The sequence below is a fragment of the Ambystoma mexicanum genome, chromosome 7p (genome assembly GCF_040938575.1).
Source record: "Ambystoma mexicanum isolate Mex_15411 chromosome 7p, UKY_AmexF1_1, whole genome shotgun sequence".
NCBI classification, from domain to species: Eukaryota; Metazoa; Chordata; class Amphibia; order Caudata; family Ambystomatidae; genus Ambystoma; species Ambystoma mexicanum.
In genome coordinates this window covers 753,864,055-753,883,725 of record NC_090939.1, presented here as the reverse complement: position 1 = coordinate 753,883,725, position 19,671 = coordinate 753,864,055, and the positions used below count along the sequence as shown (strand labels likewise).

At 44.1% G+C, this 19,671-nt stretch overlaps 1 protein-coding gene across 2 annotated transcripts in view; it reads left to right on the top strand.

Moving 5' to 3' along the window:
- The window catches only part of LOC138526301 (E3 SUMO-protein ligase RanBP2-like), a 1,824,256-nt gene that overhangs the window by 965,952 nt on the left and 838,633 nt on the right, over positions 1–19,671 (top strand). The window lies entirely within an intron of this gene.

The following is a 19,671-nucleotide window of genomic DNA, read 5'->3' as shown; positions in this document are numbered from 1 at the left end:
TGAATTTCATAAGCAGGATTCTTTTGTTTGTCCGGGCATTTGTCAAGATATTTGTAGGTTGAATTGTAGGCTTTTCCTTCTGGAGGGACATTCTTCAAGAGTGAATATTTGGCTCTGTTCGTGAAGGTGCTGATCCAATCGGTTTCCCACAACTTTTTCATTACGGCATCTGGATTTTCCTTCAAAGTGATTGTATCACTGTTTATATCTGTTAGAAGTTGGTGACATTGATTCATCCTGGCCGAAAAAACTGTATTTGATTGTCAGCTAAATCATGTAGAATTTTCATTTGCGGTGCACCATTTGGCAAGATTATCTTGCAAAAGATCGACAAAGTGTCCCATGTAATTTTTGCATTTACTGAGATTAGCCCAAATTCGTATCTTATTACTACTGCCGGTATTCCTCTAGCAACTTTCAAAATTCTGCCCCAAAAGATGTTTTCAAGGTTATCCCACAGACTCGCAGGGCATCCAAAGGCAGTTGCGGCGCCATAGATTATAGAAGGCACTGCTTTTTGTTTGTAAATCTTTAAAGTGGGAACTAGTGAAAACTTGCCATATCTTTTATCTAAGGCCATAGCTTGAGCTCTTAGCTGATGACATTTTGATTTTGTTTTCTCAATCCAAGTATAATCATTATATATTGGAATTTAACCACATACCCAGGTATTTTACTTGTTTTACCTGTTGTAGTGGTTCGCCGTCAAGGCGCCAGTTGAATTTCTTAGATGTACCTTTCGTCAGATTTTGTAGTGTTAAGATGACAGACTTACTTTGATTTATCTGTAGCCCATTAGCTTGGACATATTGTTTCAACACATGCAGTTTCCGTTGTAATCCAATGGGTGTAAGGTCCATTAGTTCTAAGTCATCTGCATATAGGATCCCATTCAAAGCAGAGTCTATTATTTTCGGATCAAATCCTTTCACTTTCCCAAGTGCTTCACCGATATCGGAGATGAAAGTATTGAAAATTATGGCAGCAAGAGGACACCCTTGTTTAACTCCACAGTGGGTAGGAATGGGTTCCGATAGAGTGCCGCTTGCGTCCAACCGAATATAGATTTACTATCGGTGTGCAAATCCTTGATGGCATGTAACAAGGCTATTTGGACAATTCCAGCTTTTTAGTTTTGTGTAAAGGATTTCTCTGTCTGTGCTATCAAAAGCATGAGACAGGTCAACAAATGCAAGGTACACTTTCGATTTTTTCATGATCATGCCCATTTTCGTTAGATTGATGAGTATTCGGTTTAGGCAACAGCCAACACCCTTCACAAACCCACTTTGTCTAGCATCCATATGATTAGTTAGGACTAACCATTCCATCAATTTATGCTGAAGTTGTGTTGCATAAATCTTGCCTATTACATCTAACAAGGCAATAGGCCTATAGTCCGTTGGGTTTGATTGATTGCCCTTTTTAAATATTGGAAGAATAGCTTTTTTCCATGACGCAGGGGTGGTACCTTCCATGGCAATTTTATCAAACAGAACCTTACAAAAACTCAGCCCAGGCTTTCGGATCGGATTTTAGCATGGCATTAGTTATGCCATCCGGACCAGGTGCCCGAGAATTAGAAAGTTTTTTGATGTCTGACAAAATTTCAACCTGATCAAACGGAATATACCAAGAAGAGAGAGCTGGTAGCGGGGGATCAGGAATGTTGCCCTTTTTTGAGAACAGGATCGTGAAATGCTCAATCCATTTTCTTTCAGTGACCATGTTCTTGCTCAATGCCATCTGTATTTCAGATTCATTGTTGATGATTGACCAGAAATCTGAAGAATTTTTCTCTTTCATGGCCTTCATTATTTTTTCTGCATCATGTTGTTCAGTTAGGGCACAGTGTGCTATCAGCCAATTCTTACAATTTTGTTTGATCTTTTTTCTCGTCTTCAGCTGATCCACTTGACTGTCATTTTGTAATTGTCGCAGGGCACTGAGCATTTGTTTTTTTCTCATGACAATTTCAGGATTGTAAATATGTGAGTATTTTTGAGACTGAATATCATTCGGGTTTCTCGAGATCTTGTATTGTTCTAACAGGGGGGTATAATCTACACCCAACAAGTCAATTTGTTTCTCATATTCGTTTTTTAAGAACTTCAAAATTTAGAATCCGTAATGATAGATTTTCAGATACAAAAATGTAGTCCAAAATTGAGTTTTGTTCATTTCTTTGCCAGGTCGGTTTGGCAGGTATGCCTCCCTCGACATTACCATTCAGCCTGGAGATTCTCCATAAGGTTAATTCATCGGACCATTTTTGTACCAAATTCTGTTTCCTTGACAGGTCATTCTTACTTCTCTCTATAAAATTTAAATTAAAATCTCCACATACAATCAGGCCGGCACTGTTGTCTTTGATCATCAATTCATCAATTATGTCCATAATTTGTTCAACAAAGGCCAAAGTTCCTGCTTTGCTATGATGCCAATACAGATTTATGATAAAGTGTCAGATGTTTATTGTCATCATTACTGTCCCTTGTGACGGTAACAACTTGAATATAAGATGATATGTTGTTATATTCCATCAGTCTGCAACCAGAAGCTTTTTTTACAAGAGTGAGAAGGCCTGCACTTGGACGTCCTTTATTCCCTTTAATAGCAGAGTTGAATTCTATTTCATAATTCTCTGCAATGGGACAGATATCTTACCAAGTTTCTTGCAGACCGATTATGTCTATCTCATTAACCCACTTTTCTTTAAAATTTAACAAATGAGTAAAACCTCTTGTATTCCACGAGCCAATGGCTAGGCCAACATTTTTTTGGCTTCAATAAGCATTAACTTCGGTTGTTATTTGCTAAAGTTGCTGCTAACCAATTCCACTCGCTATGAGGCACTTGGTGTTCTTCTCTTCCTTTTTTTGTGGGGTTTGATGAGTGATTTTACTGTAATTCAGATTAGCTCGGATTGTTTTGCTTTTTGATTACCGGACTGTTCATTTCGGAGCAGATTGAATTGCTTATAGTCCTCTTTCCAGCTTTCATCTACCATTGTTTGCGATTTTGACTGAGTTACATTTGGAAGTCCATTTAGCTGACATTCAGTCATAGAGACCACATTATTTGATTTTTTTTTAGTCAAGATGGTACTATCTACTTGGACAATGTCGAAGCCACAAGGTAGTAGGGCTGCAGCACCTTGTAATAGAGTTTCACACACTAGTCTGGAATTTACATATAAAAACACTATCCAAAGCAATATCATCCTTGAATTCCACAGCCTGAATATCACTGGACTCAATAGTACGTAACACAGGAACATGATGGAACAGACTTAATACATTTTTCCTATTCATTGTGAGTCCATCCTGAATATTCAGAATTCTTTCAAGACTTTGGCAATATTTTGCCTTTATTTTATTGATATTGTTTTTCCCACCATTAGTGTTGCCATTATTTCCTTGAGCTTTAGAAAGATCTCCTTTCCCTTTACGGGAATGGCGATCTACAGGCACATTATTGGTCATGGATTTTTTTTGTTGCAAACAGTGTGTCCTCTCCCAATATTCTTTCTGCTTCCACAGGTTTATAATTCGAAGCCATATTCTTTTTTGGGGTTATGTTACCTTGGCTTAACAACATGGATGTGATTTTTTTTCCTCTTTTCATCTAAGGTTTTAAAGGGGCTCACTATTTCTTCGTATGAGTCAGACTTGGGCTTTTTTGGATCAATCACCCATTCACAGAAACATCCAGTCGATAAGGCAACTTCTTTCCTTATTGGTTCGACGGACTCAGTAGAGATCTTAGACGGAACCAGGTCAATCTCTGCGTTTTCCTTATCACATCCTGTTCTTTTAACTTCCTCTAGGTCTTCGTACGTTGAGAGATTCATTAGTGTCTCAATGTCAGCTGCTTTAGACTCCTTTACTGAGTCATGACCTGGAATGGAGGGCATAGTTATTTCCTTCAGTATTTCAAGATCTTGTAGGGGCGTTTTTATTTTGTTTTTCTTTATTAGGGTATCCATCCGGGTTATTTTTCAAAGTATCGCAGTTGTTAGCTGATACATCAACAGTAACTGATTTCAAATTTCTTAAAAAAGCTTGTGCCCCATTTGTTATTTTCCCTCTTTTCTGATTTTTTGATTTCTTTTTTTGCAAGACTCCTTTTAGAACTTGTTTTGAGCTGTTTTTTGCAAATATATCAAACCGCACCTTAGGTGCGCCTACATTTTTTCCTTGCAGATCTTTGATCTCATTTGGGGCATCCTTATCCGTCTTTTTTGCTTTATCATTTGTTGTTTTTTTTTGTACCAGGGTCTTCGTTTATGCTGTCATTAGCGCATGTTTTGGTCTGATCTTCGATGACATTTCGTGTATCTTTTATTTCTATTATTTCAATTATGTTTTCCACCTGAGGCTTTTCCAAGCTTTCAGTATTTTTATTTTCACTCTGTTTGGCTTTTGGGGTACAAACACGCTCTTTTGCTGAATCATTCTTGTCATTTTTAGATCTATCCAGCCTTTTCTCTTGCAGACCAGCCACTAAAATCTCGCACTCTGCCCTGGGTGCAGTAAAGGATTCTTCTGACAGAGGGAGGCACCCTCGCAAGACTTTTTCTTTGTCTTTTTCTACGAGCACTGTTAGAATCTCTTTATCTTTTTCTAGGAGCGAGAAATCTTTCTTTTTGCATGCCGGTTCAATATTTCCGCGCTCAAAATTTGATTGGACTGTTGGCAGATGATATTTTTTCATAGTAGGAGCATTGCAGCAGCTGTCTAAATTAGTGCTGCTAGTTGCACCATCCTTTGAAGCAGGGAAGTGAGGTTTATTAAACAGCTTTAGGGCTTCTCGAGCAACTTCAGCTATTAATTTTTTGTCCTCACGTGAATTGTGATTAGAGTCTAAGATTAAATTTAAAAAGTTGGCATTTTGAGTCTTTTCCTGTTTCAAGTTATCCTGATTTCTTTGTTGTTCGACCTCCATGTAAGCAACTTTGGTATTTAGCAAAGCTATTAGCATAGTTAGGTCTTTAATGTTGCTATCCATTTGTTCATATAATTTGAGGTACGGAGAAAGTACAATGTTCATAGTGGACATAATCATTGTTTGTATGTCCGGTATATTTATTCCAGATGTACCTTTTTTCTTTTTGTGAATAGGACGTTTTCTTTTTCCCATACCCACGTCTTATTTTGGGAAAAGGTCTTTCCTTTATAGACGAGTCATCAGAATCAGAAGTAGAAGAGGACGATGATGAGGATGAAATGTTTCTTTTCTCATTTGCGGAAGTCGAAATTTCGCTTAGTCCTTTGCTATGCGTTTGATTTTTGCTTTCAGTCGCTGTAAATCTTACTGGTGAGTGTAGCGTATATGACTGCTTCGGAATTCTTGTTTGAGAACAGTTGATTTCGCCTGAAAGGCTATTTCCGCTTCTTTTTCTTTTGCCTGTGGGACTGTGAGATATTGTAGTTGTGTCAAAGTCTGCCGAGAAATTGTTTCTTATTTCAAAATTTTCCGTATATGCATCGTCATGAGGTAACAACCGTGTCATAACCCATCCTTTGTTTAATGTAGATAAGCTCTTTAGTTTATTATTAGTCCGGTTGTTAAAATGCAAGTTAATTTTTAATAGATCTTTCAAGAGTTTGTCTGCCACATTAATTGAGTCCCTTCTTTCATAGTTCGATTTACAATTATTTTGAGTAAGTGGTTGCAGATCCAATGTATTGCAGTTGCCAAATTGGGGCTGCTCGTCATTACTTATTTGCAATGCAATTTTTTCAGTCGTGTGATCTGTTCTAAGTCCGACTTGTCTCCGATCACCACACATCAACTCTCTAAAATGGGGCAAGGTAATCAGTTTATTATCTCCATTTATACGTTGCACAATTTTTGCAGCCAAAACACGCAATTGAGGAAAGATCTCTACTGGTACCAGTTTTTTGGCGTCTGTATTACCATCAATTGGAAACTCGGAACACAAGTAATATTTACATCCTTGAAGTCCTTCTTTAGTGGCAGCGCTAGATGCAGACGCTATGCCGGTGGTATATGGAGATTTGTTTGTTTTAGTTATTTTAATTGTTTCACTTTCAATTTGTTTCTGTAATAAAGCAGTCGTTATCACCTTTGTTAATAGAATTATTGACCGAATCAGCACCATTCTCATTCTCATTCGCAGTCTGCTCATGCTCACCATAGTCGCAGCACTCCTCAAGCTCGCTAGGCTCACTAGACTCGCCATTCTTACAGCACTCCTGCATACACTCTTGCATACAAATCACGGCACTGCCGCCCAATAAAGAATGTATTTTAGAAGCATTTGATAAATCAGCAGTAATTCTATCAATTCTGTCAATTGAGGCTGTTATGACAACTGTGTCAATTTTCATTGTATGTGCCGCAGTTTTCCTTCTTACCGCGGGTTTGGTAGATCCACCTCCTCCTCGACGTAGGCCTGACCGGGTCTGCGGCGGATCCATTGCTTCACTATATTCCTTGGGGATAGTTAAAAAAAACCCGCACTTTCTTAATAAGCAGGCGGGACAACAAGAAAGAGCACACCCGCGGGGTCTGTGGAACCAAAGGCACCAAAGACACTCAAGACTCTGTGCCGACTGCGCGGGTGCACTGAGGTTTTGAAAGGTGTAGCTCCGCCTCCTGGCTGACAGTGAGCTAAAGGTAGGACTCCAGGCAGCAAAACAAAAAGCACAGTGTCTCCTCCCAAGACACCCAAGACTCTGTGCCGATTCTGCGCCGCTCCGCGGGTGCACTGAGGTTTTGAAAGGTGTAGCTCCGCCTCCTGGCTGACAGTGAGCTAAAGGTAGGACTCCAAGCAGCAAAACGAAAAGCACAGTGACTCCTCCCAAGACACTCAAGACTCTGTGCTGACTCCAATGAGTTGGTTTACAAACTGATAGGGAAATTGTTGGAAAGTTAAAAGGGAGTGGAGGGGGCTTTCTGGTTGTGGAATTAGGGGTGCATTTTTAATCCTTTGTAATGGATCAAAGTGTTGATCATGAAAACTGTAAATAAAACCCTTCTACAATGCAGAGCATTTTTTGTGAAAGCATTTTCTAGGACTTTGTTGCGTGGTAGTAGAATGAGTTGGCGCATTGGTTGTGCAGTGAACTCAACGTGCTCCATTGTGCCCTTGAAATGTGGTGGCTTCTTCACCTGATGATAAATTTAAACTTCACCCCCATCCCCTAGATCAATAAGGGGATACTATTGGAGAGCTGAGTCGACTGACGGAAGCACCAGCACTGAGAGTTGGCAATGCCCAGCATAATGCAGGGAGCACAAAAGTGAAAGGAAAAGCCATATCCTCCAAGTGACATACCTGTTTGGCCATTTGATGAAAGAGGTCTTTAAATGTTCCTTGTTAGGTGCTGTGAGATAAAGAGCGAAGTAACTGATCAGGCTGCAATGCATGATAATCTCTTCTAGGAAAGTAGAACCCCCACGAACCTATGAAAATACTATCCTTATTTTTTTAAATTGTATTGGACATTTGTATGGCGCCTATACACAAGTGTTTCCAGGTGCCACAAGACAGAAGAAAAGTTGGGGGGGAGTGGGGTGGGGCGTGGTTGGGTTGGACAGAGGGGAAAAAAACAGTAACAGTCATATTAGGCCTTGTGACATTCTGACAGTTGCAGTGCAGTGACAAAAGTGCAAGGTGTGGGTGAAAGGGCAGGGATGAGGGAAAGTGGGCAGGTGGGGAGTGCAGGAGGCGGGGGCGCCAAGGGTTTGAGTAAGTACTATGGGGAGCCCCGGAGGGAAAGTGCAAGGGAAAGGAAAGGGAGAGGGTAAACTAGTGCAATGGACGGGGTGGACCAGAATCAGGCTAGTCCAGGAATAGTGCCTGAAGGCAACTGCTGGTTAGGGGTGCTGTGGTAGACTGGTCAAGGAGGGCCTGGCCACCTGTAAGTCTCAAAAGGGACTAGGTGCCAGTCGCAGCAGCGAGGGGACATTAGCATGGAGGGGGAGAAGGAGGGAGAATGAGAATAGGAAAGTCTTCAGAAGTGTCTGAAACTTAAGGAGATCCAGCTCGAGTCTGAGAGGCAGGGAGGCCATTCCAGAGGGAGGCTCCTGCCAAGAGAGAGATCTACCTCCCACTCTCTGCTTGGAGAAACGTCTGATCTGCAGAGAGTTGGAGCTAGAGGAACAAAGAGCTCTAGCAGGAAGGTATTTAGGCAGAGAAAGCTGGATGTAGCAAGGTCCCAGGCCGCAACCAGCTTTGTGGATGATGTAAAGGGTCTTGAATTTGATCCTTGCAGTCACTGGGAGCCAGTGAAGAGATTTTAGTACTGGAGAGATGCGGTCTCTGGGCTTAAGGCTAAGGATAAGTCTTGCAGCCCTGTTCTGGATTAGTTGAAGTGGGTGAAAGAAGGAAAGAGGTAGATAGAGGAAGATGCTTTTAACAGTAGTACAGCCTAGAGGGAACCAGAACTCTGGAGACATTGAGATTTTGGAGAAAGGTGAGGAAAGGGAGAATGCCTCTGAGGAGGTGGAGCTGAAAGTTGGTCTTCTTGGCGAGGTATAATGTGCGCAGAGAAGCAGAGCGATCAGCGTAACACTGGAACTGAGAGTAGAAGTTGGAGATCAGGTGGGCCAGAGGGGCAATGTAGATATGAAGAGCCACGGCGATAGGATAGAGGCCCTGAGGGACACACCGCAGATAGTGAGATGGATGAGAGGAAAGGTCCCAGTTGCACTTGGGAGGGTTGGTTAGAAAGGAAGGTGGTCAGCCAGGCCAGTGCCCGGACCTTGATGCCTATGGTATCCTAGAGATGATTTATGAGGATGTCATAATTGTGCAGAAGAAAGATCGAGAAGGATCAGGTCAGAAGGAGAGTTGAAATCCAGGTTCGAGAGCAGGTCTTCATGGGTGTTCAGGAGACCAGTTTCCATGCCTCTGGATGCTATGAAGCAAGACCAGTGTGGTGGGTCAGTTGGGGAATGACCAATTGCTGCATGAGTTTGCCCAAGAAAGGGGTGATAGAGATAGGGCGATAGTTAGCCGGGCAGGAAGGGTCAGCAGACAGCTTTCTTAGGAGAGGGTGCACAAGAGAGTGATTGAGGGGTTGTGGGAAAGAGCCAGTGGCAAAGGAATGGTTATAGAAGTCGGCCAAGGCAGGGGCGAGAGAGGAGATGCCATTGATCTGGAAGAACAGGGGGGCACCTGTTTGGAGGTAACTTTAATAGAACGGACTACTCTAGAGACCTCATCATGTGCAATGGGAGAAAAGGAGGAGAGTATTGGGGGGGGTAGAAGAGGGTGGCAAAGGGAGGCAAGAGGAGGAGAGGTTTGGGGAGGGGAGTAAATGAAAGTGCAGACGGGATGTCCTGAGTTTTGGTGGAGAGGTGGGAGGCCATTGCAGAGGGCCTGACAGAAGAGGAGACTGCAGTAGGATTAGCAAGTTCGTTTCAGATTTTTAAAAAGTTCAACCGTTTTATTGGGGGCCACCGTGATGCAGGCTTTGAACCCTCTTCTTAGAGCGGATGGAGAGTTGATGTTGCCTTTGGAGCAGGCGACAGGCCAGTTTGTCAGAGGGTGCACTTGAGGCCTGCCACTTCGCTCAGCGGCTTTGCACTTGCGTTTCAGAGCGGCCAAGTCAGAGTTATACCAAGAGTTGAACTTGGAGACAGTCTTCATGGGGATCCTCAAGGCAGGGGCAAGGATGCCCAGAGTGTTGGAGATGACTTAATATGACTGTCTGAAGAATTAGGGGATCATAAAATATGATGTAGCTAGAGATTGTCTCCTGTGTTCAGGTCGCCAAAGGAAACCTGAAGAAAAGTTCATGCAATGTTAATATGTTATGTTCAGTTAGATATCTGTTATGCTGTGAGAAATCGCCACCAGAGTGATTAGAAAGCTCAAAGGTTTGGAAAGAAATTGCTGTTTTGTGCCCCCACCCAGAGTACCCAGACCGTATGTTGCAGAGGAAATAGAAATGGAAGAGATGAAAGTTTGTTTGAAAGAGGGTATGGGTAAAGCAAACTGGGGACTTCAAACACGGGTGGGTCAGTTTGAAGGAAGAAGTCTATTGTTTGTGATGCCTTAGGTGTACCCCCATCCAAGGTACATTTTATATCAGGATTGTCAAAATGAAGGCGGTAATCAGGTGTTTTAAGGAGAAGGGAATATTTAGGTGAGGGCAGTATTACAAAAGAAGTGTGTGCTGGACTGTGCTCAGGACAACGGAACTGTGTTGGGCTTTTTGTTGCCTGCGAGTATGATGTATGATATATGATATGATAAGTTGTTTATAACAAGCCTCTACACAAGTGTTTCTAGGCACGACAAGACAGGGGAGGGATGACAGAGGGGAGGACAAGACAAACTATCTTACTAGGCCTTGTGTCATTCATATCGTGAGAGAACGAGAAGTGCTAGAGGAAAGGGGGGGTGCAAGGGAGAGGGGAGGGAAAAACAGGGCTGCAGTGCTTTGAGTATATGCAGCCAGGGCAGCGTGGCTCTGGGTAGTGCAAGAACAACAAGCGTCTGTAGGGTTAGTTACAGCCCCTAAGTGCGTGGTAGGCCCTGAGGCAGTGGAAGGATGACTGATCAAGAAAGAGCCCGTTACCCAGTGAGACTCGGAGGGTAGCCAAGCAACCAGTCAGTACAGCAGATGGGTATGGCCGCAGGGGAGGGAGAGAGAGAAAGCAGAGCAGAAGAGTAACCTTTTAAGCTGCTCCCAGAACTTCAGGTGTTCCTGCTGAAGTTTGAGAAGGGCAGGGAAGCCATTCCGGAGGGAGGCACCTACAGAGGAGAGAAATCTACCCCGCACTCTCTGCCTGGAGAAGCATCTAACCCTTAGAGAGTTGGAGGTAGCTGAGCGAAGGGCTCGAGAAGTAAGGTATTTTGGAAGATAGCATTGGATGTAGTGCGGGCCCCGGCCCCAGAAAGCCTTGTGGATAATGCGAATGATCTTGAACTTTATCCTTGCTGCCACCGGGAGCCAGTGGAGAGATTTCAGGGCTGGAGAGATACGGTCCCTGGGCTTGAGGCCAAGGATAAGTCTTGCAGTCCTGATCTGGATTAGTTGCGGAGAGTAGAGGAAGGTAGATTGAGAAAGAGGCTGTTACAGTAGTCCTGCCTACAGAGAACCAGGGCTCTGGAGACGGTGAGCTTCTGCGCGAAAGTGAGAAAGGGAAGAGTCCCTGCAACGCTCACCTGAATCCCTCGGAGGCGCGGGTCTGGTCTGGGCGTTCTCCGAACCTTCCAAAGTCACTCGCAGGTCTTTGGCACCACCCTGGAAGGGCCCCCTCCTTACTGTGATCTTAATCTGGAGAGTGAGATGTCTGCGGGCAGAGAAGAAACAGGGGTTAACGTCTGCCTGACGGGGTTTCGGCCCTTTCCCCTTCCTGACACTCCTACAACTCTCCTAGGCTGCACGTGCTCACCTTAGGTAGGTAAAAGCGGCGCTCCCCATCCTGCGTCTGTGCAGGGGCGCTGTAGCCAGTTACTTCACTGGACGATAGTTCAGCCTTTTATTGCGGAGGTAGAGTCCAGAAGGCAAGACCGTCGTTAGCTGCACGAACGGTGAGTGCCTTATATGAGTCTTTTTATTGTCCTTTCAGAATCTTGCCTCTTTGCAGGTCCGGTATGCTGATCCAGTAAGTGGAGAAGTCCGGAGTTTTTGCAGGCAAGCAAAAGGTTCATCTGAAGTTAAATGCACTTTTAAAAGTCTTTTTCCCCTTTCTTTCAGGTCGCGGTGCAATCGGCGATGAAGACTGATGCCGAAGGATCGTGCCGGAGGATGGACAGGTATCACCACTTAAGGCACGTGAGTAGAAATGGAGTCCTGAGCTCTAATAATGTCCTTCTTGTATTTTACAGGTGCGGACAAATGGCGCTGAACGGAGCTCGCGGAGACCGTGGCACAGGTAAGCAGATATCACAGAGTTATCGCTAACCTGTATTCTTTGTAGTTGCAGATGGCTGGAGAACGAAGAATCGCGGTACGAGGCCTTGGAAGGCGCCGGAAGGTGGTAAGAGCAGCTCTGGTACTTTCTCGTGCTACTCTAATGTTCTCGTTTTCCTTTTCAGATGTCGCGGAAGGCTGGAGCTGGATTCAGGAAGGTAAGTTGAAGATTTTCCTGTTTTCAGGTGCAGAAGACGAAGATCAGCTGGAGCCGACACGGTGAGCGTCCTGCTGCTATTGCAGAATAACGCGAAGCACGTGAAACCAATCGGGTGTGGTTTAAATAGCCTTCAGTAGTGCTTAGGCGTCTTCTTCCACAGCTTTCAGAGGTAAGAAAAGAGTTCCAGTATGTAATTCTTGGGAGTGGTGCTGGCCCCACCCAGCAGTTAAAGTAGTCCCAGCAGGATTGGATGAAGAGTTCATCCTGCAGGTAGGAAAGCAGCATGGTCTGCAGGAGGTAAGTCCACCCAAGCACCAATCCTTTTTATATGAGCCCGGCGCTTCCAGTGCCGGGACTGGGTCCCTTTATGAGCATGAGCCTGGCGCCGCTGGCACCAGGACAAGGTCCAAAAGGCCCCTACGGGGGCCGGCTTGTGCCTGGAATAAGGGTCATGACCCTGCTTCCAAGGATGTTGGGCTAGGTCTGACACCTTGGAGGCAGTGGTCATGACAGTCCCTTTGAGAAGGCACAGCTGGTAGTGGGACTTCTTGGCGATGTCCGGGATTTCTGCAGAGAAAGAGAGTGGAGTTGAAGATGACACCAATGTTTTTTGCCTTGCAGGATGGCAAAGAAAGCGGGCCCAAGGCGGGTGGCCAGAGTGAGAGAGGCAAAGCAGAGGCAGGTGTCCCAATGAGAAGGATCTCCATCTTACTGACATTAAGGTACAGATGCTTTGAGGCGCACCAATCCTGAATCACGGATAGACAGTCTGGAATGAGCGAGAGAGGAGATGAGAGAGGAGGCTGAGGGGAGCCTGCAGGAAAGCACAGTGTTATCTGCATAACACAAAGTTAGAGGAGAAGGTAGAGATCAGGTGGGCCAAAGGGGCACAGTGGAGGTTGAAAAACCAGGGTGAGTGGATAGAGCCCTGGGGAACACCACAGGTAGAGGGAAAGGTGGCAGAGAGAAAGGGAACAAGTTGGACTTGAGAGGGGCGGTCCAAGAGGAAGGAGATCAGCCACTCCAGATGTGCAGGTTCTCAGAGTCGATTGATCAGGGTGGCGTAGTTGTCCCACAAGACACACCCTGAAATAGTACCTCTCAGACCACCAATATTTGTGACCAAGTCCAGAATAGACTTTGTGTGAAGGCGAATAGCGATAAAGACAAGCTGGTTGAGTAGAAAGGGGTTGGCCAGACTTTGTTCTTCGGCATGCCGTGAAAGTCTGGTGCTCTATTTGGTTGAAATGTTCTAGTAATACGAGTATGTTCTTGGTTCATGGAGGGCCAGACTTTGAGGCCTTCGATAATGCAAGGTTGTCAAAATAGCCTAGGTGTGATGAAACGATGCACCAGGGACCAGGCAAGCAAATGCTGTTCATTGTACTCCCTGTGCCTTGAATGGCCACAAACAGCCATGTTCTGTGTATGTGCACTTTTAACTGTGGGACACTGTTAAATGGTTGCTTCTTTGGAAACAATTGCCTGGACCTGCTGCTTGAAAGTGCTTGAGGCCTGCCAGGAGCTTTCTTGGGATGTTTATAGTGGTGTGGAAGGTAGGAATCCTCTTGGGCTGATGATGGGCTTGCCCGGGAGCTAATCTGCATAATCAACCTTGGCTGCCCTTCTTGAACTGGCCTGCTGTTTCCTTGCCCTATCGAGAGATGCACTATGGGATCTTGGGTCCAACAAGTAGTACAGTCTGCTTGCTAGCTTATATTTGCTGGTCTACTTAAATTATGTTGTCCCTTTTGTGAACTGCATGCTTCTTATGTGCATCAATCATTTGGGTATTTTGTAGGGTGTTGAGGCTACTTCAAAGCACTTGTCGCCTTGCACCAAAAATGACATTAATGTGAGATAACATAAATTGACATGACCTTACATAACAAAAACTAGCTAGAATAACAAGCCTGACATGTCAACAAAAGTAAATAAGGGACTGTGGGGTTGGGGGTTATACAAATCAAAAGAAAAGGGGCAAACTCCCTTGTAACAATAGATTTAAATTTGTTAGAAGATCAAAATTGTCAAAAGTGAAATTAAAAAAGGAAAAACACAATGATAAAACAGGGTTGGGTAAATATGCAGCGAATAAGGAACTGGAAGTACAACAGGTTTGTAGGAAGACACCTTAAAAGTAAAAGCAAGGTGCACATTATATGGCACAATTTCATGTTCTCGTTCCAGGATAGATGCATTTGGGAACAAAAAAAATGTCTCCTAATGGATGCGATAGTGCCAAATGGATTCCTCATCCACAACCAATATGTTTCAACTTTTATTTTTAAAGTAGGTACCCCTAGCAATTGAGGGTTCCCGGTCTAGTGGTGGTCCCTCTACTATTTCCTCCCCCTTACAGGGGGAATCTCACCTCCCTAACCCAGGCTCCCTATTCCACCACTGCTTCTCCCAAGATCGGTTGACTACAACCAGGGCACCCCTAATTGTCTAATTCTCTCTTGCCCTAGGGAGGCCTAACAGCCATGGCATTATCTAGCAGACTTCTTCCAAGAGTTAGTGGGGTAGTCTTGTTGATTTGGTACCCTTGTGGCAGTCTCTTAACCTTTTCACTCACCCGTCTTCTCTCTTCTCCCCCTCTCTCTTGCTTTGTGACACTCCATCCCCTGGTCTTACTTCTCTCTCCACCCTCTTGTCTGTAAGGAGGTGTCCAGAGTGTCCACATCTACACAATATAGGATGCATGCACTTCAACTTCTGCATCACTGGCAATAACCCACAGTGAGATTGGCAAGGATGTTCCCAGAGAATAGCCTTTCTGGTGGAGGGGATGTGGAGAGGTAGGGATGTACTGGCATATGTGTTGGGCATGATCTCGAATGGTTCCCATTCATAATAAAACATATGAGTAGGGATGGTATGACCTTCATGAATGGGAGGCCCAAGAGAATCTGTGAACTGGAGACTACGGGAGTGAGGGTACATGATGAACCTAGCTATGACCGACTGTTTAGAGTTGGACCATGTAGTTGGGAGTTTCTAAAGGGAGTTCTGGTGGAGGGAGGGGGGGTAATTGGAAGGCATCATGAAACAAGACACAAACAACAGATTCAAAGTTCAAACAAAGGTAGTTTTAACTTAAATGTCAGGGGGATGGTTGAAAGCCTAACTTACCCTAAGCTAAGGTGGTATTTCCCTTACAGAAAGAAACTAAGAAAAGTCTGAGTCTATAAGTTCAACTTAAGTCTCTCTGTATCCAAAACCTATACTTGCCCTCACAACTAAAACTAAACAATGTGTAGGGATGTCCACAACAAAAGAAAGTGTTCCAAATAAAGTTCTGAGCTTCTTTCAGCTCTGGGCTTGTTTTCCAGCTCCCCTTCCCCAAGTTCAAGATAGTTCCATAAAGTCTTGGGGTTCCCTTCCCAAGAAGACAACACAGTTCCGAAAGGGCCTCAAGGTTCCCTTTCCTCAAGCCAACAACAAAGTTCATAAGGTCTTAGGGTTCCCTTCCCCAAGACATCAGATTTTCCAGCTTGCCAACTCACACTTGGTTTCAGTCTCTTAATATCCAAAACCAGCTCCAGGTCAACTTTACACTCCTTCTGGTTTCTTGGCAGCTCATACTGATTGCTTTCGTTTGCTTCACTTAAGCAATCTCTTTCATACACTTGCAAGATGAAATGTTCCCTTTTGTGGTTGTTTCTAGCCCTTTTATATGTTCCCATCACGTGCTATGATTATCCCTGATTCCATATACCCCTTCCAGCCAACACCTATTTGAATACCTCATTCACACAACATGATTTCTTTGCAGTGCTGTTATGTTGGGTTACCTTACTATACATCCGGTTTGCTTGCCATGTTTTAGGAAAGATTACTTTTTTTGCAAATTTTGTTTCATTGACATCAAGGGTACCCCAGTGATTTGCTATAGTATGAACCCTGTACTGACGTTTGGAGGCAAGTAAAGGCTTTTTGCATTACTTGCCATGCTCAACTCTTTTGGGGGCTTGTGCAAGATTTCTACACTGCAGGTACTATTACATACAACCACTAACTCTTACTGGTTACGCAGGGGACCACCATCCTTTCAACGCCAACCAACCTAACCATCCATCTAGTCTTCCACACTTTCAGAATGTGTTTTTGAGCCACAACTAAAGCTCTATCATTCCACATGTTATTTCATGACTAATATTCAGGTTAGATCCCTACAAGAGTGAAATTCTTTTTTGAGGGTGTCCAATAAAGCTTAGATGTGCAATCAAATCCATCCTTTCTAGAACCTCCTTCCAGAATAAAGTGACATTTGGCCAATTCCATAACATATGTAACAATGTTCCTCATTCTTTACCCCATCCCCAGCAATGATTATTATCCAAGTGGTCCAATGCATGCTTTCTGTCTGGGGTCCAATATAATCTACTTATTATCTTTTGTCGAATCAAACGCAGGTTGAGGTCTAGTTTCATCCTTGTAGTTCTTCTTATTTTCTCCCAGTGTTACTTAGATATCTTGCATTCCAGTTCTGTTGGCCACTTCTATCTCAAGCAGTCCCACCAGTCAATGATATTAGTTTAATTATGCATAGGTTTGTGAAAAGACCATCTGAGGCGTATAATTGAATAATTCACACATCTCTGGTTTATCAGCTAATGCGTATTTTTATTCAGTTCTTTACTGTCACTGTCTAATCCGCTCTTATGAGCCTTGCTGTTACTGCCTTCTAAGATTCTCCTTGGGGGTGTTCATTCTACTAGTTAAGGTTTGTAATGCCCCTTTGTAAGCTTATGATGCCCATAACAAAGCACTTGTGTATTGCGCTTTGACCTAAACTGATGGTTTTACTGTAGACTTAAGAGTTGGTTTATATATTTGCCATCTTAGATTACGCTATTATGTACATCGTGGTGGATCGGAAGGGGGAGTCGGATACATATTGGAAATTTCTTCATTATTTGTTACAGAATAATAAAGAAAAGGCCTATCCTACCCTATTGCTAACCAAACTAATGTGCTTGTCTGTCATCAGGAAGTCCAATTAAAAAATGTCCTCTGTCCAAAATCTAATCTATCTGACCCTACCACTAATACTAATAAGTAAAGTTTGCCAAAACAATGTCTCTCCTGGCTGCTTCCCTGCGGTTGTGTGTCTTTGAGGCTTTACTTCAGGGTTCTCTTATTTCATATACATATATATCGGATATGAAATTGTCATCCTTTAGAAACCAGTTTGTTACAATGATCTCTTCTAGTTCACAGTGTCTTATTATGATCTCCTGTAGCTTCTGCCAACTGTTCTAAGGTCTGGTGTTCCTGACGGTGTAATGCTTATCAGTATTCTCAGTTCTTTCCTTAATGGTTTTCTTAAGATAGTGTCTTGTAGTCCTTCCTCTGAGTTTGTGTATATCACTCTTTCACTCAACCCTTCTCAGGTTTATTATATTTTTATTGTGTGTGAGTCCCTACCACTCCTGGGGTCTCTCTCTACTAGGCTTTTTCTCTTAGCCCTTGGCGCAATATGTAATCTTGACTCTCAGTACTTTTCAAAGTCTCTCATTAAGGCATTCCCCCACTCTTCCACAGTTAACTTGGGTAACTTCTTCCATCCTTCATGGAATACTCTTTTCATCTTTCTCAAAGTCTCCTTCTTAATATTCTCATGATATATGTACTTTTCAATGTCCCATCATCAATATCGTAGTTTTCACAACTTCCTTCACTTAAGGTATGTTCCCCGGTGGCCTCGTCCTTTTCCATTCCATGCCGGTACTTTCGTTATGCATTTCAGAGCTTGGCGCTCGCATGGGTCTGCTTCTTCGGTTTCCTGTCTCCCTGCTCTGGGTGTCTCTGTAGGTTTCTGGGCTCAGCAAATGTTTGCCGACAGGAGATTCAGATCTCCTGCTTTATCTGATGCCTGTGTCGTTAGCCGGGCTCCAGGCCCACTAAAGTGCTTCTGTGGTCATGCCACCACGTCGGATTGTGCTCCAAGCACTGTGCTGACAGCAACATTTCCGCTGTTCTTGTCTCTGGCTTTCTCCTTTTCTCGGATTGCCCTGGGCTCTGTGGATCCGCTTTGCTCTGCCCCTTCAAAGCCAAGCTACGTTGGAGGGTTTCCCCAGCATATGGCTCTCTCTCCTCTTCTCCAATCCACTCGTCAATCTTACATATAAGTTCACTCTTAAAGGGATATTCCATTTTTTCTTCAGGTGTCGTGGTTGGTCCAGCATTGCCTGGAGCCAAACAAAAGGAAGGCACGTTATTAATTACTGGAGGTAGTCCCATACATGCTGATAAGGTGGCTTGCAGAGGGAGTTCCTTGTGGGAATGAGAGTCCTTGTCTCTTAAGTGGGAGTCACTCACAGTGAAGCCCCACTTGCCAATGCCCCTAGGGAGGGTCTTGCCACAGTGTGCTCACCTCTCTAGTCTCAAAGGGGGCAGCTCCTCGCTGGGGAGAAGGGGAGAATACTCTTGATTCGTCACAACATGTACAACCTCTGCAGAGTTATGATATGGGTGGTAGGGGAAGTGTTTTTCTTAAAATGTTGGTAAAAAAAAAGTAATCACTCTTGGGGTCCTCAGTCTCAGAGTTTCTTAGGTTTTGGCCAGTAGTGCACTCAATACAAAATAATTGTGTGCTTTTAGATCTACTGTTATTACATATATACACTTTTTTTGTTTTGTTTTTAAACTGTATTTGAGTGCTCGACAAGGTAACACAGGGGATCACATACACACAGCAGAACAGAAATTATATAAATGTGACAATGGTTGCATCTCCCAGCTTCATGAAGTATATAGCAGTGCTGATACAGAAATAGTGGTTGTACATTTATCACAGGATCATGCAGATGTACAGGTTCACAAGAGGACAGAAGAGTTTTACAGCATGTCCATTGCTCCCAGAAGCGGTAGTGTGAAGGTAGGCTCTGAGGGGGGGGGGGGACAGGAGACTGGCTGGAATAATATCCAGCGTTCCTCAACTTCAGATGCCCAGGTGACATCGCAGAGCCATTGGGGTACAGTGGCACTAGCGGGCCTCAACCAGAGCAGCAGGATACAGCGCACAGCGAGAACCATGGAAAGACTAGCCCGTTTACTGTTGGCTCCACTGAGTGACGGAAATTCATGGAATAAGCAGTTCATTGGGCTAGGGTCGATGGAGCAGTCAAGCATGGTGGATACAGTGGTGCATACCCCTTACCAATACTCAGCTATTCTGGGACAGGCCCAGATCATGTGTAGGTAGCCTAAGTCATCTGTGTGGCATCAGGGGCAGTGGGGGGAGTGATTATGTGACAGTGTGTAGCCTGGAGGGAGTATAGTGGAATCTATGCAATACCTTGAATTGGATCAGGCGGAACCTGGCATTAAGGGAAACCTCGCGGGTACGCCTGCACATAGCATCCAATCTGTGGTCGTGATGTCAGTGCCGAAGTCTCTGCCCCATGCCTGCCAGAGTTTGGTGAGTGGTTTGTTGATCCGGGCCTGAAGCTGTTCATACATTGCATACACCTCCCCGGTTGGTACCACAGCACTCGCTCTTGACTGCTCGATGGAACCTAATATACTGTAGCAACCATGAGGACTGCTCTCCAGGCTGTTTAGGAAGGTCAGACGACGAGGTTAATGAGCCCATTTTAAATA